This window comes from Chelonoidis abingdonii, chromosome 2 (genome assembly GCF_003597395.2).
Source record: "Chelonoidis abingdonii isolate Lonesome George chromosome 2, CheloAbing_2.0, whole genome shotgun sequence".
Taxonomy (NCBI): domain Eukaryota; kingdom Metazoa; phylum Chordata; order Testudines; family Testudinidae; genus Chelonoidis; species Chelonoidis abingdonii.
In genome coordinates, this window is record NC_133770.1 from 242,444,662 (window position 1) to 242,470,125 (window position 25,464).

The 25,464-nt window shown below is 39.3% G+C and overlaps 1 protein-coding gene across 5 annotated transcripts in view; it reads right to left on the bottom strand.

The window, feature by feature from the left end:
- Nucleotides 1-25,464, bottom strand: part of EYA1 (EYA transcriptional coactivator and phosphatase 1) — a 257,074-nt gene that overhangs the window by 189,129 nt on the left and 42,481 nt on the right. The window contains exon 1 of one of the 5 annotated variants that reach the window (XM_075063074.1): nucleotides 5,274-5,325. The exons of the other annotated variants lie outside the window; for them this stretch is intronic. The gene's annotated coding sequence lies outside the window, so the exon portion shown is untranslated. Of the gene's footprint in view, nucleotides 1-5,273; nucleotides 5,326-25,464 lie in introns of those variants that run through there. 5 annotated transcript variants of the gene reach the window in all.

Consider the following 25,464-nt stretch of genomic DNA (forward strand, 5'->3'; position numbering starts at 1 on the left):
TGTGGCTTGCAGTATGCCTATGTCTTGTTCTGTTTGCCAAAGAACTGTGCAATAAATAGCATATGTGGTTAAGGGAAAACAGCCTGGGCATGCTTATGACCATGATGGAATTGGGTTTATGAAGTGACGGAATGAGATAATGTAATGTGGCACACCACATAGCGGAGGGACTGCCCTGTGACAGACACCAATTCTAGGCTCCCGGCTTCACAGCTATCACCTCTCTTGTGGAGGTGGGTCTCTCTCCTTCCTGAACAGGGATTTCTCCAGGCTGTATAGTTCCCTGCCTAAACTGTGATTTTCCAAGCAAGCCAGGTAGCTTAAACAGGCTAGTATCTGCACTTTGCTTTCTTTTTGAAGTCTATGAACATAATTGCCAACAATTGTAAGTTATCACATAGCTCTTTCTAAGCAAGCACATTCTTATGATAAAAACATTACAGAGAAAACACAGCAAAAACAATAAAAGAACCTACACACATGCTAAAAGGTTTGCCAGAGATCATCCTCAACTCCAACAAGGGTTCTGGTCAGTGTCAATCCTTCTAACCTTCCACAACAATTAGCTGGTCTCCCCACCCTACCTCCTGGTTGGACAGAAGGTTCTGTCCATTTGCTGGACCAGACAGAAGCCCTGTGTTAGTGTAAACTTGGGCTATTTATCCAAGAATAATTTCTTTGTCTGTTGGTCTCTGGAGAATCCAGCTTGAATTCGTATATGTGAATGTCTTCAGGTGGTGCCACCCTTTTCTGAAGGCAGTACAACCTGAATTAATTTTCCTCATCACCCCACACTCTTCTTAGTTCTGGAGGAAGTGTGATCCCCTTCCCTTGTGGAATTACATACAATCCCTGTCCCACAATCATACATAAACTTAATACAGTAAAATCTCCCAAAGATATTGCAGGAAATTGCCATCTCTGTCACAACAGCATCCAGTTTAAGCAAAAACATTTTACTTGAGTCAAAAAAAGCAGGAAGTTGGATCAGTGAAGTAGCTGTAGTTCTTGGAAGATGTACAGTATAAGGGAGTCCTAAATTAAGTAAAATTCTTTCACCTTCCTCCATTATGAGTAGCTCTTACAATGAATTCTTCATTTGGAGTGTCCTTTGTTACACAGTGGATGTTCCAATTTACAATGGATTGTTATATGCCTTATAAAAGTGTATTATGAATTTGGTCTGATATTTGTTCAGTGTAATATCTTTCAATAAATGAGAAAAAAAGGAACTATGGAACCGGTGGACACTTTCTGTTAATTCTAATAAAGGTGTCAAAGTAGATGCATAACTTTAAGCATGTAGTATCATTGACATCAGTGGGACTGCTCATATACTTGAAGCTATGAATGTGCTTACCTTGCTGAATCAGGTCCATAAGGCCAATTTTTTTGACCATCTTAGCCACATCAGCACTCCTACTGAAAATCAAAGCTTTTTATTTCATGGGGAATTCCTCATGCCGTTTTCCCCAGACATTCAGCCGAGTGTGAAGTTTGCAGCTCTGTAGAACGAAGGTGCAGTTCCACACCCAGAACTCAGTCAATCTCATAAAATTACATAGAAAGACAGAAACTTCCAGGCAGAGGAGTTGGGGGCCTTTTGCTCCCACCTGCTCCTGACTCCACTGCATCCTTGCTGTCAGAGCCTTCATTTTTGCAACTGCCCGAGACCTCCATAAAGGTTTCTTACCCCACCAGAAGCTTTTTTCACTAGGTTTCCAGCTGATTGTTGATAAGATGGTACAAGCAGACGAGAGAAATTGTTGAAGCTTTCAAATGTAATAAAACACTGCTCCTGATTATCTCATGTTATTTCTGTCTACATTCGTCTTTTGTAAATTATCATTTGGGGATCATGCTAGAAGATCCAGAGATGTCTGTTTTCAGAGGTTTATGCCAATTAATGATAATGAACGTGGCCGAACAATAATTCTCTACTGAACATCTTGGCGGAAATCATTCTGTCCTTAGGATCAATGAGTGGAGGATCCCTTCCATGTGAATAGAGAGCCCCTGGTCAGCCATTTCCATGGCCCCATCCACATGGTGAATACTTTGGATATCCATACATAAGTAAATTGTATCCTCTGCAGCTCTACCCCTAACATCTAGCAACAAATCTCTTCAAAAGTTAATGCAGTCTGAGGTATTTGTAAACTCTGGGTTTGATGACTAAATCAAAACATTGTCAACATATGAAAATATTCAGTTGGCCACATTTTAACCTCGATTCCTTTCTTTATAATGACATAAAATGCAAAGCTAATGGCGCTACAGCAGCTGCCTAAACTGAAGTCAACAGAAGACAGCTCTGCTGAGTACTGGGGTTTTTTTGGTAAAAGAAACAGGAGGGGGGAAAAAAAGATTGGTTCCTAGTGCACTACCTTATTAGACATTTACTTTGACCTAGTATATAAAGGTGTTCCAAAGTTCATGCCTTCAAAAACTGAAAGTAAGTAGTGCCCTTATAAGAATCAAAAGCATTTTCCAGGTCTACCAAGAATAGATTACTCCCGTTCTTTGAAATTGGATTGTATATAAAACGTGTGAAATAATCTTGTGAGATTATCTGATGTAGAACAATATTGTATGACTCCTGATTGATTTCAGTGCATTATAAAATTAAATTACCCGTTCCAGCTTATTTAGCTAGTAATTTAGATAATATTTTAACGTCTGAATTCAGAAGTACTATTGGCTGTAAAGGTCACCCTCCAAAGAACTTTTATTAGGCTTAGCAAGGACTGTAATATTACCTTCATTTGAGTTAGATCATCTATTTTTGATGAAAGCATGATTGACCAGTTTGCAGAACCTTTGCTCAAAATGTTCAATTATGATGTAGGTGTGCTTATTAAGAAACAATTTGGCTCGATGTTTACCCACACTGGAATTGAGTGCTAATGATATGCACAACATCGTCTTTACTAATAGGCTTATCAAGCATGATTTTTCATTTAATTTATACAAAGAGCATTTTCATAAGAAACATGTAACTATTTCTGAGTTAAATACCATTTCAGATAAACACAGGTTTAAACTGAAAGGTGCAGTTAATAGTTTCTCAACTGTACATAACAATCATCTTTTTCTATGGCAGGAATAATTCTGACATATCTTTTCCAAGTAACCATGCCAGCAATTTCTCATTTTGTCAAATCATTCATAGCCTCTCTGTTTAGATTTAAATGACAAGTGTCCAGTGGCTGAAGAATCTGTTATGGAGAGAGTTTATTTGTTCAGACTGTGTTAGTTCAGCTGCAGTTTCTCCTGAATGATTTAATACATATTGCTGTTATAACTCAGATTGTGTCTTCTAGTGCGTGTTAATTTTTTCAGTCATTTCCTTTTTAAAAACAAGTGTTCTAGAATATAGCATGTGCCTTAATTGTGATTTTGAAAGCTTCCCATTTAATTTCTAATGCAGTTGCATTTTGGGGGTTATTTTAGAAAAGGTCAGCAATTTCAGAATGTAAGAAGAGCTGGAAACCATCGTGGGTTAGTAAAGGTGGAATACTTTACTAGTGCCTGGTAATCAGGATATTTTGTTGTTGGGCCAATATGGTAACTAATCAGGGAAGCCCTGGACAGGTATTTTGTTTCACAAACCTGACATAAGAAATGTTTAGGGAGAAAGAAAAACTATATGAGAATGTGAGTTACATGCCAAGGACAAAATGAAAAGTCTTGCAACAGGGTTCTTGTTTACAAATTTCAGCTAGTTCAAGTCATTAGCTATCTTATACCAGCTTTGAAGTCCATTTGCCTAGTGAACGTAGTCATTAATGACTGATCCACTATCACATCTGATGGATATACAAAATCTCTTCCTCAAAGAGTATAGTTATGAAGAATTGGAGCTAAATGCTAGTTATTTTAAAGTACACCTCTACCCCGATAGACTGCGACCCGATATAACACGAATTCAGATATGACGCGATAAAGCAGCAGAGAGCCCCAGGCCCTTTAAAGCACCACCTGAGCCCTACTGCTTTACCGCGTTATAGCCGAATTCGTGTGGAGCCCCGGGCCCTTTAAATCCCCGCCCAAGCCCCACTGTCAGAGCTCCGGCAGTGATTTAAAGGGATTAGGGCTCCCCGCAGCAGCTGGAGCTCCAGGCCCTTTAAATCACAGCTGGGAAAGCCAGTCCAGTCCAGTACGCCGTACCAGACCGAACCCGATGTAACGCGGTCTCATCTATAAGGTGGTGAGATTTTTTGGCTCCTGAGGACCGCATTATATCGGGGTAGAGGTGTAACTGGGGTGAGGGGGATGCAATTCATGTTCAGAGACTGGAAGTATTTGTTCCCCCTAATAAACATCCTATAACTACTTTATTATGTTTGGGTCTAAGAGCACCTGGGAGGCCGTCCATAGCAAAGATTTACCAGTTAAAGTCACTGTCTCCTGATACTAAGATTTCGGTAGCTAAAAATACTGGTTTCACCCATAACTGCTTTAGTGTTTGTATTTGTGCAGTAGACAGGCAAGTTTCTTGTATAAAAAGCATTTGAACTTAGCCATCAACACTAAAAGAATTTGTATTTCTAAAATTAGAAGACCTGATTCCTTCAACTTCCTCTGGTCTTCAAGACAGCCAACTTGTCCTCTCAGTTGCATCTGAAACACTGCCGCTAAAATAATCTTCCTAGCCCATTGCTCTAACCACACTAACTCTGTATTTCTCTGACTTCCTTTCCTTCATCTCATCAAATATAATTTTTCTTTCCTGACCTTTAGGGACCTTCACAATTTAGCCCTTCCCTTCTTATCTGATCAGACAATATCATATCTTACAATATTGCTGGTGCCCTCTACTCTCCAATGGTATCAGTAGTAATTGTTCATTTGTCTGATTTTCATAGAAGCACCCATGCACTCTCTCCCACGCTGACCCTTCTGCAAAGAATGCCATTCTTAAACTTGTCCATAAAACCACTACTCCTGTCCTCCTTCAGGTCCCTCCTTAAGACTGTCTTTTGCATTGATGCTTATTTAGGCAATATTTAGGCAGGTACAGCCAGAAGCAATTATCTCCTAATTTACTTATGTTATTAAGAAACACCAACATCTGTTTCTTCAAACTAAGCACATGCTTAGTCTATCACTGTTATCCCTTTTCTGCCTCCTCCAGTCCCTAAGTAGCCTTAAACACATTAGGGAAACTTTTCATTCATAGATCTCAAGAATTCTTTACAAAAGAGAGAAAAAGTATCATTATGCCAATTTTACAGATGAGGAAACTGATACACAGAAATAAAGTGACTTACCCAAGGTCACACAGCAAGTCACTGGCAGAGCTGAGTATAAAACCCAGCTTTCAAGACTCCAAGTCCAATGCCCTATTCTCTGGGCCAAGCTACTTCCCCTACATATAGAGAATGTGGCTTGAGAGATTTCTTTTAAGTCAGGGGTAGGCAACCTATGGCACGCATGCCAAAGGAGGCACATGAGCTGATTTTCAGTGGCACTCACACTGCCTGGGTCCTGGCCACCGGTCCGGGGGGCTCTGCATTTTAATTTAATTTTAAATGAAGCTTGTTAAACATCTTAAAGACCTTATTGACTTTACATACAACAATAATTTAGTTATATATTATAGACTTGTAGAAAGAGACCTTTTAAAAATGTTACAATGTATTACTGGCACACGAAGCCTTAAATAAGAGTGAATAAATGAAGACTCAGCACACCACTTCTGAAAGGTTGCCGACCCCTGTGTTAGCTTCAGTGTCCATCTGAGAAAAAGCTCATAGAATTCTTTTGCAAAGACCCATACATCTCCTCCAGTTATTTCCTAGATCTATAATATTTAATTGCCATAATTCATAAGGACAAAGATAAGCTGTCTAGAACCACCTTTTATGCAGGGTATCCTGCTGAAAAGATTTCACTATTCTCTGATTTCATCACTGAAGTTCAGAAATAGAACGTTATAGCAGTAAAAAAAAAACAGAGAAAAACAATGAATTTAGTGATACTCATCCCAGCATGTTTAGGATTCAGTGTTAGTGAGGACGTGGGGCTAATCTGTAATAACTTATGAATATTATATGTTCTGTCTGTTTGACTTTTGTAAGGGAGTTACTGTATGAATAAAAGCAATTTATTTAAGCAGGGGTTGGCTGTACCTATGCAGGAAAGAGCACAATAGCTTCAGATAACCTACACATGAGGGACACTACTAGACCCATTAGTTTTGATGTCCTACCTCCAACCCCCTGTCCAGTTCAATGGACCAGTTTGTCAAAGAGAGGCCCAGTTTGTAGACACAGGAGAACCAAAAAAACCTAGGAACCTGAGACAAAGAGCTTCTGGGGTGATAAAAGTGACCTTGAAGGAGAAGAAAAGTGGTTTTTGAGAGCTCCTGGATCAGAAGTGGTTCTCACAGGCATACACCACAGGTCAGGTGTATGGATACCAAGCCTCTAAGAGAGAGACAGACATGCATATAAGCCTTTTGTTGTGGTGAAATCTTTTTTTTTCCACATATGTTACACTTTGGTCCTACTGTTAAGACTAAACACCACTTTTTGTATGAGGAAGCTGTCTGGTCACCAGCATTAACCACTGGGTTGCAAACTGACTTGCTGGTGCTAAATCCAGTTGGACCTGCTTGAGAAATCACTGTTGGTTCATCAAGTGCTGGAGCCCCAGGGCCTATTTTAAAAAGCATTATAATTGCAGGATTCCCTCCCAGCGAAGGTAAGGGCATGAGTCTGAACATCAGAGAAGGTGCACTCAGACAGGATGCAGCTGGCTCTGCAGCTGTGATGGTTAGAAAAACTGAATTCTTCACATGTAAGGTGAAGAACTTTTTTGATGGCAAACTTATTTGCAACAGTAGAATTTCAAGAAATTATAGTGAAATGTAACTAGATTCAGGAAACTGAGCTTTAAAAAAGCTCAACCACTCCTAACAACCTTCTGTGAAATTACTCCAAATCACTTTGGTGCAAGTTACTTTCTGTATTAGATTCCCTGTTTGTTACTGAAAGACTGGTGGTAGAGCCCCTGAAAAGTATGTATGTGGATTTATTAATAATCTGTAGCTGGCTCTACTTTCTAACATAAGTAAAACTGATTACACTTCACACCAGAGAGCTTTGTGGGCCTGACCATCCATTGCCTTGTCCATGTGTAGGCATTTACATCTGTGCAAAGTAGATACAAAACATGACCACTTTACTGAGAAAATTCTGTATTTTTTAAAAAGTGAAATACCTAGAAAAGTTAAGTGACTTTCCTCTCCCGCCCACACACACACAACATTGGGGCCCTTTGAATTTGAACCCCACCTTCTTCACTGAGTCGTGACCTGGTAAAGTTGCTCTTTAGGGTTTTGAAAGAATACAATCCAAACAAATAAAACAAGAAGGGGGCTGAGTGAAAGACTGAGTACAAATATTTGTATACTTTGATGAGCATAAGTAAATATAGTCCATTACAGAAAATGTCTTTAAATTATGGAAGCCTGATGTCACATGCATGTATACAGGATGCATGTGTACAGGAAGTACCCACATTCATTAGTGAGGTGCCTCATTAATAGTTTCCAAATAAATGTAACCCATTATTTATCATTTATATATTTTATGAACATGTATGGTGTTTACAGACAGAGGTAAGAGTCATCAGCGCAAGGAGCTTACAATCTGCTATTTACACTTGAACTTGTGAATGCGTTTGTTAAAAATCAGAGCAATGCTGTCTTACTGAAGAACTCCTCTTCCACCTTTGGAATAATTTACTAAGTCTGATTAATGCATGTTGAGAAATTCACTATTGTTTGATGAAAGGCTGTCTCAAAGTTTAAAAATATAAAGATCATATAGGCCTAAAAAACAATCTTTAAAAAACTTCTGATTTGGCACTGCTAAATGGAGCTTTTAGGACTGGCACTACTCTAAACGATGTTGGAAAATTCTCATGCCAAAGGATTATGGAGAGATTAATCCTTAAATCTAAATCCCCTCCCCACATTTAAAAAAAATAGAAGCTACCACAGTGGTACCTCAGTGTATAACATCTTGAGCCCTTGGTTCCACTGAATGCATGGCCTTAACTGAAGTAACTTTGGCAGTCCCAGTTCAGTCCCTAGAGAACTCAGTCAACGCTATAAAACTAGGATTTCGTAATTTAATACAACTGAAATTCTGTATTGCAGAGACACCCCGACAGTTCAGTTAGCATAGTCTGATTCACCTCCAGCTCTTGTGGATATAAGGATGAAGGTCATTGGGGCAGTACGAGCAGACTCATAACAGTTTGGTTGCATGAAAACTGACTGGATATGTGAGGGTCTCCAATGTTAAAACTAGTCTTTGGTAATCATTCTTGAAATCTAAGTGGCTACTGCAAAATAAATTGCAATATTCTGGGTTTTCAGTTATGAATTCTGATTGGCTAGAAAAAAGGCAAAAGAAGTCACAACCTTTTTGTATGCAAGTCACTGCCTTCAACAATAGGTTCCTCATGTTTCAGCCACAAACGCAAACATTTATTCTTCATCTGAGTTTGCCTTACAATATGCACGTACAAGTGTAAACCAACAATTAGTAGGCAGGTGCCTTACCATCTGTATACAAAAGCATTTACCCTATTAGTTATATAGTGGTCCCCAAAGCTACATCAGTGGAAAAATCTCAGAAAGCAATGACAATTTCCAAACTCAAGAAGCAAATGGGAAAAAAAGCATTGTGGTCTGTTGAATTTGTTTTGTATTTTCATATAATGGGAACAACAGTCACAGCATTGGAGATTAGTTGCATTAAATAATTTTTGAGGTTATCAAATCTTTCAGCTTTGTTTCAGCTTTTAAAATTGCCACAAAAGCTGTTTACTGCTTCGCCATAAACAATATCAGTTAAACAAATTGATATAAAATTACTGGCCACGTGCTTGGAAAAGCTTCTAAAGTATAAACTTCTCCCAAGAGCCATGCAATTCTGTAAAGAGGCCACCATTATTCCCTAGAAATCAAGACCGCTGATTATATAATAAGCATTAATGGAAATGAATGTTCATTCAAAATTTAATAACTACTTTGTTTTCTTCTGCAAAAGGAATATTTCCATAATATTCCTTTATTCTGTCTGAAGCTTAGCTTTATATCCACAAACTATATTAGCAGTATTGCCTAATTTGCTCTTTCACTTGAACCAAGGCATTCATCCAGCTTTAAATATTGTCCATTTCTAGCCAAAATGTCTGTTCATTTATTACAATTTTTTGAAGTCTTTGAATAAAAGCAACTACAGTAAAACCTGCCAAGAGCAACCACTCATGGGAGTTAGCAAAAGTGGTCATTTGTAAGGGGTGGTCTCTTTTCAAAATTAATTAACTTGCAAACTGGATACCATCAGATTGGGCCCGAATAAAGACGGAGTCATTGGGTCATTACAAAACCTAAAACTTAATTTCTCCAATACCAATTTCTCCCTACTGTTACTCACACCTTCTTGTCAACTGTCTGTAATGGGCCACTCTCTTACCACTTCAAAAGTTATTTTTCCTCCCTTGGTATCCCGCTGTTGATTGATTTATCTTGTTAGACTGACCTCACACTTGGTAAAGCAACCCCCTCCTTTCATGTATTTATACCTGCTCCTGTATTTTTCACTCTATGCATCTGATGAAGTGGGTTCTAGCCCACAAAAGCTTATGCCCAAATAAATGTGTTAGTCTCTAAGGTGCCACAAGGACTCGTTGTTTTTGCTGATACAGACTAACACAGCTACCACGCTGAAACCTGTCTTCAAAAGGGTATTGCCATCTTTACTTCTATGCTGGTGGCATTGCTGCCTTCAGAGCTGGGTGCCCAACCAGACGATGCCACTCTCTGCTCTGCCTTCAGAGCTGGGTGGCTGGAGAGTGGTGGCCACTGGCCAGGTGCCCAACACTGAAGGGGTAAGAAAATGGCGTCAGTGATGACAGGTATTCGCTTGTCACAGTTAAATTATAGGGGAAAAGGTTCTGTGGCCTCTGCAAATAGTCACTCATGACAGGTGGTGTCTCTTCAGGGGTGGTCACTAAGGCAGGTTTTACTGTATCCGTAATTGTTCCAAAATACTAAAAAACAACAAATAGCCAGATCCAAACCATTTAGAATTAGATGGGTACAGAAGAGGAAGAAGGCCCAAGTAGTCTTCCCATGACTTTGTGTACCTCTATAATCATGACTGCACTACAGGTTTGGGGAAGTGCTAGCTAGCTGGTAACACTGCTGTAGAAATGTGCTCTCCCAGCATCCAGGAGGCAATATACTTTACCAAAATCATCCTGCCTCCAAGAATCCCTGATTGGCTGATGCACCTTCTGCCCCTCACTAACGCAGCTCAGCCTCGTAAGAGGCATAACTATAAATTGTACCCCCTCATCCCCTTCCTCTCCATTTTCACCTGCACCGGGGACCTCTGAATCAATTCTGATTCTGGTTTCTACAATGGTTCTGATTTTTCACTTCATAAAGCTATTCAATTACTTTACTGTCAAATTAAATGTATCAATGCTAGTAAATCTGTATTTGTGCTAATACATAGCAGATTTTGACTCCTTATTAAAAGTGTAACTTGTAGGTGTTTCGTTCTCCCTCTCCTCGCATGGCAATGCAAGGGGCCTGATCCTGCAAACTCTACCAGATGTAGCACTTACTTCAGTGCAGCCACTTACAATAGCTAGCAAGACACCCAGATAGGAAACATTTCCAGAATCAAGTTGTAAACAAGCATTACAAGTTTAAGCATAAAAAAAAAAAAAAAAAAAAAAAGAGTACATTTGAACTTTGGGAATTATCATAATTCAAAAGCTGAATGAGTAATAATTACAAAGTACCTTTGTTTCTCTCCACACAATAACAGAGTAGCAGTAACTGAAAACAAATACTGCTATTTTCTGTTTTTGTCATCAAGCCCCTCATCCACATTCAGTCCTGGCCAATTCAAACTAAAACACACTTACTTTCCTGTAAAATTGAAGGAGATAAATATTAGAGTCTGAACAACTCATTTAAACTGTAAGGCTTACAAATTCCTGTGCCTCCAAGAGCAAGTTAAAAATCACATGAGGTTCTCTTTCTTTTTTGTAAAGATGTTGAGCTTAACATCCTGGCTCTACACAAGAGTACGTACCCTAACGGATGAAGCATCAGGTTTATAGCTAAGAAAGTTATCCAAGTCTGATTTGCCTTCCATGTCAACAGAACAGGTATAATTTAGATTTCAGTTAAGACTCCAAAGATCTAAAAGCTATTTGACATTACAAACCTGTTTTAAAATAATAAGTTCCGTATCAAAGAAATTCAGAACATTAATGTCACACTAGGCAACAGCAAGGCATCAGTTGTTAACAAAATTAAAAACAAATTGATAGCACATGTCCTGCTGTTAAGCCTCCTTTATCTGTAAATGGATTAAATAGCTTAGTGACAAGTACATACAATTTTTCTTGTGCAGCAAACCTTCAAACTCTAATATATGTTTTGGAAAGAAAAAGAGGCTTCTTAGCACTATTAACAGGGCTGTCAAACAATTTTTAAAATTGCAATTAATCACGAGATTAAAAAAGTCATGATTAATCACAATTTTAATCGCACTGTTAAACAATAATATAATAAATTTAAATTGGTATTCTAAGTATTTTTTGATGTTTTCTAATTTTCAAATACATTGATTTCAATTGCAACACAGAATACAAAGTGTGCAGTGCTCACTTCATATTATTTTTACTACAAATATTTGCACTGTAAAAAGGAAAAAAAATCATATTTTTCAATTCACCTCACACAAGTCCACTCAGTCCTACTTCTTGTTCAGCCAATCACTATGAAAAACAAATGTGTTTCCATTTACAGGAGATAATGCTGCCCGCTTCTTATTTACAATGTCACCTGAAAGTAAGGACAAATGTTTGCATGGCACTGCTGTAGCCAGCATTGCAAGGTATTTACGTGCCAGATATGCTAAACATTCATATGCCCCTTCATGCTTCGACCTGTAGGCTCTAAAGTTTTACATAGTTTTGAGTTCAGCTATGTTAAAAAAAATACTAAATTTGTAACTTACACTTTCACAATAAAGAGATTGCACTACAGTACTTGTACAAGATGAACTGAAAAATATTATTTCTTTTATCTATCTTTCTACAGTGCAAGTATTTGAAATAAAAAATATAAAGAGATCACTGTACACTTTGTATTGTGTGTTGCAACTGAAATCCATATATTTGAAAAATGTAGAAAAACATCCAAAAATATTTATAATAAATTTAAATTAGCATTCTATTATTGTTTAACAGTGCCATTAAAACTGAGACTAATCAGGACTATTTTTTAAAACTAGTTCATTTGTTGTGTGTTAATTGCATGCATTAACCATGATTAATTGACAGTCCTAATTATTACCTTTCTAGAATTTGGTTGGAAAATGATCTAAGCCTTTTGCTGTCGATGCAGAATTTTGTACTGGTCCAAATTTGTGAAAAATCCATGAAGTAAATGAGAAGAACCCAAATTGCATTTGTAACTGGCATAATGAGTAGTTTCCGAAATGACATCCTTCTTCAGATAACACTAACCCTTGAGGTCTCTGATGATACAGGAGTATGAAGAAGTCTCTGAAATAAGAGAGCTCTAAGAGAATGGAACTAATTGGCACTAACAAAGGGCTGGTCTCAACTACTGGAGAGATCGATGCTACTGCAATCAATGCAGTGGATCTAGTGAAGACCTCCTAAATTGATCGCAGGGAGCTCTCCGGTTGACCCCGGTACTCCAGCTCTCCGAGAAGAGTAAGGGTAGTCGACTAGAGAGCATCTCCCATCGACTCAGCACCGTGAAGACACCAGCGTAAGTCGACCTAAGCTATGTTGACTCCAGCTACATTATTCACCTAGCTAGTGTAACGTAACTTAGGTTGACTCACCCCCATAGTGAAGATAAGCCCAAAGAAACCCCAGGAGCAATGTTTGTCACAAGTCAGTGCAGAGATATAACTATTGCTTATCAGGGAGCCCAATGTTCTCATCAACGAGGGAACATCCCTCCCTGACAATGCCCCTCACCGACATCCTAGAATCGGGCTATTTACATTGCTGCTGTTGCTCGCAGCTCTACAAGACTCCTGATTATACAGTTGGATGGATTTAGGTCATCACTGCCGTTACAACACTTGTGCTGAAGCCAACAGTAGGAGTGAAGGAGCCATACTATTTATGAGAGGAGTCTTTAGGAGAAACTCTTAATAATTCTGCAATTTCTGTGCATACTCAGTTAGAACCAATACAGCCATGAGGAGAAAGAAGAGAAGAGATGTTGATACCTCTGCCTTCCGCAGAGCAGAACACAACAGCCCTAAACTCCACTCCTTTCATAGTGAAATGCTGAGGTGCTATATACACCTCATGCAATGTTTCAATCAATTCCTATCAGAAGAATATGACCAATCTATTCAGGTTTTTGCAGATTCTGAGCTGAAATGGGAGACTCCTTGGCTAAAGTTATTGTGCTGACAGTTACCTCCTGAAGTTCTCATCACACTTTCACTTTTTCAAAGCATTACAGACTGTATGTGCTTTCTTCAGCCACTTGCACTATGGGCTAGACTCCCTTGTTTTTCATTTTAGCGTATTGTTACACTGGGAGTTGGAGAAATGTCCTTGAAGCCAGTGGGTGTAACATGTCCTTAATGGAATTAGACAGCTGCAACAATAGGAGCCATCACATGAAACACAGGCCCCACGCAAGACTGATCTGGAATTGGTGTAATGAGGGTGGAGGAGTTTCACTGTGGGACAAATTCCAACACAAAGAGGCTCTGGAGAGGTACAGTGGGTGGGAGGAGAAGCAGCAGAAAACCAAAGAGAAAACTAAAACAAGCACTGGCAGCATGGCCTTAAGAAAAGCTTAGAGAGCACTTCTGGAGTAAAGTGCGGGATTAAAGAGGTTTGGAAAAGAAACTATCTCCTGCTGTTTGAACTGGATTGTATCAAAGAAATACCTGACTTCTTCACCAGTTTCTCCTCTTCATGGGAAAAAAACCAAAAGATCCCAAATACTGGCTAACTCCTTGAGTCAAAAGGGGTAACAGTATACATCTCTTCACAATGCTTTTTCTCTGGGGGAAGTCAACTTCGGGCTTGTCATTCTGTAGCGATAGCTGTTCAGTCACAGAAAGAAATCACCAACACTGTAAATTCCAGACTGTTCAAGCTGTTGATGTGAGCACTAATTATGGTAAAATTAAAGCTCTGCAAGGCCTCACAGGAAAGGATGGAGCTTGAAAATATGACATTTCTATGACTGTCACTTTGACTGCCCAACACTTCACTCAATCTATCAACTTGCACCAATGGAACCAAGTGACAGAAATGAATTTGGCAGTACGAAATTTTCCCTGTATGGAAGTACTGCAGTAATTTGCTCTGCAGCTGGAATTCACTGTGACTGAATGACATCTGGTCTCAAGAGTGCATTACTTATTTTAGCAAGGTAGACATTGCTAATATTGGCCTGACCCCATGAACACTTGTTTGTTTGAAAGACTGTTAAAGCACATTTTTACGTTTCTTCTTCGTTTAAGTATTATTGAACATTACTATACACTGAAAGAAATAACATTCAATATAAACATCAATATACTACCTACACAATGGTACATATTTTTATTTTACACCTCTGATGTAAGGAAGCTATTAATTTTCTAAATGCATTGCAGAACTTCTCCACAATGCCTGACACAGCATTTTGCCAGGGCAATAAAAGGAAGCCTGACAGCTGCACATTTTCTAGAAATATGGAGAGGCCTTGCACTACCCTCTAGAGAAAGTTCCCCCTTTTTATAATCCATTTTATAATGGCTTGTTTCTGATCATTTGGTCCTAGAACCCTCCTGCATCCATTCTCACTATAATTCACTATGTAAATATATACAAAAACTGTGCATATTTAAAAACAAAATCAATCTTGTGCGTATTCTCTCTATTGCTTATTTAGGAATATATATTTTCCTGAAACAACTCCTTCTTTCAAGGGCTACCTATTTTTACTCAAATCACCTTAAGTAACAGTAAAACTCAGGATAAAGCTGTGAACTAAAACTTCCCCTAATAACAAATATTAACTGAAAGAGAACAGTGCAATGAAAGGGGCTGGCCTCTCCTCTGAGAGCGAGACGCACTGGTGCCTTGTGCTGTCTGGTGATGGGAATTAAATATATTAGCTGCATTCTCCATGACATTCCAGTTTGAACTTAACATGCCAGTGGTTACACTACAAGTGAATAAACAGCTGTCATGAGGCAGGCAGTTACCATTTGAAATGCATAATAATTGAGCAAGCACACTTAAAAATAAATTACTATTACAACTATTCTTTGACAGCTGTCATTTTAAAAGATTTATACTAAGTAAATTTGCATGTATTTAAAAGACAACAAGGCAAATACATTCTTATTTTTCAGAGTTTAAGTGTGTGCTAAAATTATGTCTCTTAGCCATCTGTTCACGGAAGCATCACTTCCACACAGTAGGAATAGCAGATTTCTTAAAGGTAAGATCACTAATTCTGTCCTACTTTTAGAAGTTGCGAAAAAAATACAGTACAATTCTAAAATCTGTTATCACTCATTCTAGCATTCGCTATTACTCATCTCTTAGTGTTACCTTGTATTAACATATGATATACATTTAAAAAAATCATTTATATACAACACATAAAAGAGTGGATAGTATAGTAATAAGTATATAGTATCTAGGAAACTCAAGTTTATTTCTATGCTACACAAAAATAACTTCCATAGATAAAATAGTTCAAACCCATTAAAAAAAAAACTATGTACAAACTATATTGCTCTTATATCTATTCAGTTTGAAATCTGCAGTCTAAAGTAGTATTTCCTTCTTCTCAGTAATGTGGAATATTTTGAATTAAAAATTCTTTCCTTGCAAGCAACACATGGAGGAGGTGGAGGAGTTGAAGGGTGGAGAGAGAGAGAGAGAGATTTGAAAGTTTGGGTCCAAATTCTGGCCTTAGAATCATAGAATACCATGGTTGGAAGGGACCTCAGGAGGTCATCTAGTCCAGCCCCCTGCTCAAAGCAGGACCCATCCCCAGATTTTTACCCCAGTTCCCTAAAAGCCCCCTCAAGGACTGAACTCACAACCCTGGGTTTAGCAGGCCAATGCTCAAACCACTGAGCTATCCCTCCCCTTAGATGCACGCATGTTACTCCCATTTAACAGGAGTGGAACATACAACATTCGAGGCCAAATTTTGGATTTTTGTCACAAAACCACATGGTTAGTCCTTGGGATCACTGCTTCTACACCACATGTAATTTAGTTGGCAGGGTGTAGCGCTGCCATGCCCCTCTAAGAGTATGTCTACCCTTCAATATGGAGGTGTGATTCCTAGCTCAAGACGACATACTCACGCTAGCTCTGATCAAGTTAGCATACTAAAAATTGAATGCAGCTGCCACAGTGCAAGTGGCAGGAGGGACTAGCTGCCCGACTACTTACCTAGTGCTTCTGATGGGCAAGTACTCAGGGCGGTGAGCACCTCCTACTGCCTCAGCTATATTTTATTTGTAGCCCACTAGTCTGATGAGCACTACCATGGGCATGCCCCCTCAAAGCGGGAATTAAATCCTCATGAGGTATATTCATACCCTAAATTACACATACCTGATCCTGTGCTTCAGCTGCACATGTTTTGAGTTGATATTAAAACAATATGTTAAACTGAAGGGCAGCTCAGAGCTTACTACTAGCATCCTCCATCTCCCATGCTTCAGAGTATTTGTGCACATATAAAACTATTCCTGGATTGCAGGACTGGCTGGTGTCTGTAGTCACCGGCACCCCATATGGGAGCTCCCCTGTGCATCAGATACGTGTTTGTTTAGAAAGTTGAAAGGAACAGAAATCCTGTAATCTAAGCTCCTGGCTCATTTCTGGGTATCACTCTGGCAGAGCTGGTGAGAAAAGTCTAGCCAATGGAAGGAACTGTGTCAAGCTATTCAAATTTAGCCAGCAGTGGGCTCCATAATCATTAGCTTACAGGAAAGTCAGTAATATCTGAGGGTCAGAGGGGACTAGGCTTGTGACGGAACTGGTTGCTGAATAGGAGCTGAAGCCGCAGAATGTAGACAACAACCAGGTAGCTCACCGCAGAGCAAAGGCCAAAACAGCTGGGAGCAGAAGGCTCAGAGTTGTGCAGACACGCCTGATCTATTGATTGCATATTAATTATATCGATTACTTAAGGATCCTCAATTGACAAATTAACACACTGAGATTTGGTAGGTTCTAGTTCCAAGCTCAGGCCCAGTGTTATCAGAATTACCATTAAGTTGGGAACCCCAACATGCACGGTTGCAACGCTACTCTTAGGAAAAGCTTCTGAATTTGCAATGTAGTTTTATCAACACAGCAAAATTACAAAAAAACACTCCAACCCAGACAGGTAGGTAGAGAGAATGAATACAGAATGAGTGTCTGAGCATCCATATACTCATACCATCCCTTGCAAAAAGAGTTGAAGCATTAGTCATCAGTTTCATCATCACACCACTACCAGTGGTTGTCATTCTGGTATCTCACAAGACATGCATGCCGGGATAACACATTATAAATGCTTTACGCTGACACCCATTATGCCCAATGCATATTCAGCAGGGGTTTCAGTCCCTTTTCATTATTTGAACTTCGTCATGCTACAAATTTTGAGGTGCCTTCTCCCATAGATTGCTGGGCCTTTTACCTCAAGCTTATTAGCATATACATCAGTTAGTTACCATGGCTTGTGGTTGAACATCTGCTGATGTTCCTACTTAAAATATCTCAAGCTAATATCAACTGGCACCTTATGATCTAGGGTTACTCTTGGTCAGCTGCTTATGCTAAGGCTTTTTAGGCTTTGATTAGTTTAGCTAAGATATTGTAGGCTCACTGTATTCCTGTCTTAACATATGTATGTGTTACCTAACAAATACCTATACTTATAGGCTACAATCCTGTGGCTGGATAGGCTCCAGCAGTTACCACAATGGGAGGATACAGTAGCCTGCAAGTAGGAAGATGGTGTGGAGGGCTCAAAATGGGACTGTTTATCCTTATAGCCCTGTAGAGGCTAGGTTTGGAACTGTTTAGATCTTCATTGTTAATGTAACTTAAAAACAAATTATACCTAATGTATTTGAAGCTTTTAGTTTCTGGCACTCACAGTAAAGGACTCTTCTGTTATTCTAAATGCATGAGTGTGTATGGGAACCCACCAAAATCTAGAGCGGGGTCGGCAATCTCTGGCACGTGGCCCGCCAGGGTAAGCACTCTGGCAGGCCGGGCTGGTTTGTTTACCTGCCACGTCCGCAGGTTCGGCTGATTGCGGCTCCCACTGGCCACGGTTTGCTGCTCTAGGCCAATGGGGGCCGCAGGAGGCCACTTTCCGCAGCCCCCATTGGCCACTGGGAGCCGCAATCCACCGAACATGCCGACACGACAGGTAAACAAACCAGCCCAGCCCGCCAGAGTGCTTACCCTGGCAAGCCGCGTGCCAGAGGTTGCCAACCCCTGATCTAGAGCCTTTATAGCCAAGTGCTTGGAGCATCTGCAGTGCTTGTCTCTGAACTCGTGGTACCACGAAAAGCTTAGTCTGTCTCATCTGTTTACAGCGTAGGAGTGCAAGAAAGGAAGTATTATTGTCCCATTTTATATACAGAGCACAGAGAGACAGAGAGATTACATCTGCCCCAAGATACACTAGGTACATCCATGCCCTTTGAGAGAAATTTGAGGCCCTTGTTCATCATGTTCACTGGGGCCTCATTCCCTCCCATTTCACCCCAGTTAGATGTTTTGGAGAGCCTCCGAAGCTTTGATGCTCTGGCACAGTTGTCCCCCTTTTCCTCTCATCTCATCAGCCCTGGGTATGTCTACACAGTATTTGGGAGCAAACAATACCAAGCTTTCCAGTCCAGGTCAACAGACAGAGGGGCTCACACAAGTGTTCTAAAAAGATGTATAGACAGCACTTTGAAGTTGCAGCTTGAGCTGGAGCTCAGGGTCAGAAGCCTAGAGAGGGGAATGGGTTTCCGAGCCTGAGCTCCAGCCCAAGCCACAACTTCAAAATGCTGTCTGCACAGCTATTGTTAGAGTGCTAGGGCAAGCCCTATTACCTCACGTCTATTGACCTGGGATGGAAGGCTTGCTCCTGCTCGCTCCAAGGTGCTGTGTGTAGACATACCCACACAGGCTCCAAATCTGTGGCACAGTAAGTTAACTCAGACCTCCTGAGTCCCAGTCCAATACCTTACTGACAAGACCATTCTTCTTATCTACGCACTATATGCTATAGTGAGCAATCTTGCACAAGCAGAAGGATGGACTACAGGAAAAAATGCGTCTTCTTCATTTCTAAATGTGATAATGTTATCAACTTTAGTGTTTTGGCTATTGAGGAACTTTGCCATATTTTTGAGGGTCTTTTCTTAGATGGATAATCTATAATCAAGGTTCAGGTACGGGTGTCACATGATACCTTCAGATTTTGGTAAATTGAACACAAAAATCCATTACCCTGGTTACAATAGATGTATGACTGTTTTTAAACAAACAAAACCCTGAAAACTCCTTGGAGAATGTTTTATAAAAATACTATACAGAGATATTTATGTATGCCGAGACAAGTTAGATAATCTCCAGTTCATATAAAACCCAACACCTGCACACCTCGTTGTAAGCCCGTTTGTGTGATTCTAATTGTGCTTGTTTAGCATGCCTCTATGAACCTCTATAGGTATGCTAGCACCATTGTCGTATACTTAATCACAGCCAGGTTTATTTTTGTTGGCAGACGTACACAAGTCACTGCAGAACAGTTAATAGCACTTAATTCACTCAGATCATACTTTTATACCTACAAATGAGTTGTAAAATAGGAAGAAATGTTTGAAAAATAAAATATAGCAATTTGTGATCTCTACTTTGAGTGACTTTGAAGTTTAATAATATAACTCCAAACACATCAAAATAAAGACATTAAGCTCTGTTTTCTTCTACAAAACACACACACACACACACACACACGAGTATTTCTGAATGAATGGCCAACAGAGCAAGGCTAGGCACCTTCATGTGAATTATATCTCAAGAGCTGGTATGCTTCATGTGATGGGACTCTTGTACAACTGACATTACATAAGCACACGGGCTGAAGTAAAAAGTGTTAAACATAGTCCACAATGCCCATGTTTATCAAGAAATGCCAACTTGTTCTATTCTGGCCAGGGAGGAATCCTGCTATTCAAAGTGAAATACGAAATGTGAAATCTGCAATGAATACAGGAAGTAGAACACAAAAGAAACACTGCAACCCCTTGCAATTTCTGATCACCTTTGGTCCAGAGATTAAACAAAGAACAAAGATTATCTTTCATTAGTGGACTACTACACATATTTTTAAATTGGAGCTGTTGCATGATACCTTATGATTCACAATGTATTATTGCACTGTCAGCTTTCTGTGCCATAAGATTCCAAATGAGCAAGTTATAAATAATGGCCCCCAGTTCAAGAGTGGCCCATTCTGGCAATTCTCTTTTATATATAAAAGTTCAAAATACATGTCAAGCTTTACTATGTGCAACAAACTGGAGGCTTAACACAAAAGGCAATATGAATAGTAAAGCCTCGACAAAAAACACCACAAAAAAACCCCATAAGAACAGCCATACACAGTCAGACTAAAGGTCCATCTAGACCAGTATCCTGTCTTCCGACAGTGGCCAATGCCAAGTGCCCCAGAGGGAATGAACAGAACAGGTAATCATCAAGTGATCCACTCCCTGTTGCTCATTCCCAGCTTCTGGCAAACAAAGGCTAGGGACACCATCCCTGCCCATCCTGGCTAATAGCCATTGATGGACCTATCCATCGTAAATCCATTAATTTATCTAGTTCTTTTTGAACCCTGTTATAAAAAACCTGGTAGATTCAAAAGATCCATATTTAGCATATTGTAACACCTCATAAAGCTTTATAAGGGTACCAGACTTACAGGCACAAAGATAAAAACCTTAGAACCAGTATTTAACAAACTAAAGACAGTTAACCTTGAAGTAGTTACCAAAGAACTATACATGTGGAAACTACAACAGAAAAAAATAATATGACAAGAATGCCTAACAGTTAACCCCATTCCAAGTATGAGAGAAAAGTTAGCTGGCAATCTACAAAGTTCACAGCACCATCTGTACCAAGCTCATGTGTCATAATCACGCTTGGGTACAACATAAGAAACAGAAGACATCTCAATAAAACCAAGGAGGACACCAGCTTTGTTTCTTGAGAACATCCACAGTACTCTGTGAGGTTGGAAGAAACATGTTACTAACAATCACTGGCAATGAGAAATGGCAGGAGTAGCATACCCAGGAATCAGATGGCAGATCCACCTCCATGGCTTAACAGACTACTGCAGGAGAAACTGTTTGCAAAATATGTATTGGCCCTTTGACCAGAAAGCCACTGCAGTTCATAGATAACATCAACATCTGCCAGTAATGACTAAATTGTAATTAAATCTTTGGAAAATTGGGAAAATTCCAGGGGACTGAAAGAAAGCCAATATTGTGACAATATTTAAAAAGAGAACATAGGAGGACACAAGTAATCATACATTCATCAATCGGAGTTGACCACCGACAAAATAATGGGTATGGTCCCAACTCAATCAGGAAAGGATAGAAACATAATTAACACAAGTCAAGATTGTTTGCTATTTTCCCCTGAACTAATATTTTATCAGTCGTTGACCAATCTGGTTGATAAAAGTAACTCGGCTGACATACTAACACTTGGAAATGAGAAAAGGAGAGAATCCTGCCAAGAAAAAAGTAGTAGCAAGTTGATGGAGTTAAAATCCTGCCTGGGAAGAGGCAGTGGGGACAATAAGGAAAAGGAGAAGCCCTCTCTCTCTTGCTCCAAAACCTTACCTGCCTCTCTTGCTGCTGCAGTTGTGTTCCCCAGAATCTCCTCACATGCTCCAGATTCCTCCTCACTGCACCTTAACCTATAATTATGCAGATAATTTGCCCCCTGAGCCTTTTCATTTACATCCCATCCACTCACCTACTGCCTAACTCAATCTTATGAATGCTATAAGCCATAGTTAACAACTAAACAAACTCAACAGGCTGCACGTTCTGAGTGGAGATGGCTCTCTTAAATAAGGTTAGATATCACCGGCTACTGATTTTTAGCAACAAGACTAAAGTTCAGTCACGAGTTAGCCTTTGTTCAGTGCTCAATTCCGTTAAAGGGAGAAGAAAAATGGTGGTACTTTTAGAATCCATATTTTCATTATTCAGCTTGAACCTTAAAAGTGTAGTTTGTATTTATTGTTATTAAAAGAATGTTCTTACCAAAAAAAAGCAAAATTAAGCACCCTGGGTCACGTCAGAAACTTGCAGGAGAGGCGGACTTGTAAGTATGGTGCTTTCCTTCCTCTCATATCTTGTTTGTCAAGTCTTGTCGTCATGTCTATTTCATATCTACACATTACCTATCACAATGGGGCCCTTACCCTTGACTGGAGCTTCTAGTCACTAGGGAGAAAATGTTCAGAGATGCTAAGTCATTTAGGAACTTTTGAAAAATATAATCTAATATTATATAAATAGATAATGAAATGTTTTAAAACATTGTGCTTTCTTTGTTCAGAGTTCATGGACTCCAAAACAATCAGTTGTCAACATCACTGCACATAAACCATAATAATCTTTGCCTACTTATAGAAGAACAAAAGGGTCACTTCAAAAATAATGCTACACAGATTTCAGAAATTGAGACACACCTGTAAAATTAGTTTAGAGTTCAGATTATTTTATTGCTACTGGTTTTCACTATATTGTACCACACAAAATGGTGAAACACTTTCTAGTGACTATGTTCTTCAGAACTCAATGCTCTAGTACTGATACTTTGTTAAAAAAAAAATCAGACAAAAAAAAAAAAAAGAGTAATGACACCACCTTATAAGCAATAGAAATACAGTCAAAGACAAAGTACAACCTATGAATGAAGGCAGAAATGAGTAATTTAAGTCTGTCAGTACATTCTTGATTTAATCAGATGAACCTACCAATAAAAATCATCAGATAGGAGTTGATCATTTTCAGGAGGTACGTATACTTAACACAAAAAGTGCAAGTTCAAATAATTAAAATTTCACCAATTGGTGGAATTCTATTGCATCACAAGGCACTCTATGCCAAAGCAATTATAGTAGCACTTGTAATGAGGGTTGTGAATTTCACTGTTGTGAGAGTTCTTAATAATTCAAAATTTAATGAGATGTTGCCTTTTTTAAGTGTTTTAGTCAGGATTGCAGATGTCAACAATGTCAGCTACACAAACGTTGTATTCTTGGTTACTTTGGGGAATGTTCTGGAAGAAATCAGGTTGTACTTAGTTCAAAAGAGACAACACTAAATAAACTTGCGATGGTTGAATGACTCCCTTTTTCTGACTTAACTCAGCACTTTAACAGAGCATAAAACTTTAAATATGAGGAATGATGATAGACACTAGGGCCTTGTCTACATTAAGGACTTTTAGCAGAAATTCCCACTGGTTCTATCATCAGCTCCCTACCCTAATAGTAGCACCACTGAAAGCACTACTGAAGTTGACTCCAATGGTGTCTATCATTTTTATCACAGTTACACTGGTGGGATTTTTTGCTGAAAGTTCAATAGTGTGGACACAACCCATGTTTGAAAACTTCCAGCTATTTTTCCTAAGTTCTAAAATAGTCCAAAAAGACTTGGACACAACTAAGTTTAAATATTAACTTTCGTTGAGGCAACAACTAGAAAATTCACCTGCTTTCACAGGCAATGTTGTTAACATTGGTGAAGTGCACAAATCATATTCAGGTATAATTAGGAAGACTTTTCAGGAAATCTTTTTATGTTCTGACAGGTTCAAATAAACTACTATTCAGACTATTACTGAATCAAGTATGGAAAGTACCACCTGGAAAATGAAGTGTGTTAACCTCAGTTTCCAGCTGCAAAATATGAAGTATGGCAGGATGAAAGAAAATGAAGAACTATGATATCTGAATTTTTTTTAATGAAAAAAAACACAACCATAGTTTTAACAGTGGCACTCAGTTCAACTCATTTGTTTGACCAACTGTTTTCTAGCAATGAACTTCTATCAGGTCTGATATTAGGAACTGCCTAGTTATACAAGTACATAATTTATGACTCAGACTAAAAATTCCAAATCTGAAGTTTGCCATACGGTGAATGCTTCTTTTTTCATTTCTTAGCACGTGGTACAAAAAGGCTCTTCAGTGATGTAATACTCTTATGAAAAATGCTTAAAAATCTCACTTGGATTGTATGATCCATACGAAAGGCTTGTCTCCCCAATTAAAATTCAAGAGGCGTCAGTGTGGCCTTCCCTTGTGCTGCTACTGCAATTCCAACATCTTTATAATGCTGTCAGGATAGTAGTCTCAAACTACCTCATACAACCTGCAAGCCAGAGTTTCATGGTCTGATTCTCCCTGGGAGAGCTCATGTTCATCAGTAAAGCAAAAGGATAAATACTTTTTGAATTTTATCCTTTTTTTAATACATTATAAATATTATGTATTTCTTTGTTATTTTAGCCCCAGCACAAAGAAGTGACAAGTTGCCTGTGTGACCTAGGTTTCTCTTTAGAATTGCCAGACCTCAAAAAGTGCCTTAACAGCATTCATGTCTTTGTCAGAAAGAAAGCATCAGCACTCAGAATGCCTTCCCATGGCATGATTTGGCTGGGGGAGAACTGATATATTCTGCTCTTCCTTTTAGATAGTTGCTGTCCTATGACTCCATACCTAGGGAAATCAATAGCCACCCAAATTCCTGCAGAAACATATTAGACAAATTAGAAGGGTGTTTGGACCCCTACTTCAAAGCATGGGTCAAACATGGATTTTTATTTATTTTCTTGCACATACAATAGAACCACCAGAAAGAAACAGACCATTAATTACAACAGTAGATGTTGCTGTGTGAACAGGTATTCTTGTTTTACATTCTAAGGGAGAAGATATCTGATTGTTCTATTCATTGAGAACAAACTTTTCAGAAGTAGTCCTGGAACTCTAAGCAGTCAATTATTCAGTTTAGCACAGTGGTCCCCAATGTGGTAGTCGTGGGTGCCATGGCGCCCGCCAGGGCATTTATGTGCGCCCGCCTAGTGCCCAGCAAGGGAGAGAAGCCGTGGCCCAACACCTGATGAGGACAGAGAACTCAGGCTGTGAGCACGGTGTTCTCTGTTCCCAGCAGGTGCAGGGCCCACCTAGTGCCCAGCTGGGGAGACAAGCCGTGGCCTCGTGCCTGCCGAGGACAGAGAACTCTGGGGCTGCAGGCTGTGGGTGCCAATATTTTCAGTCCCTGGCAGGTG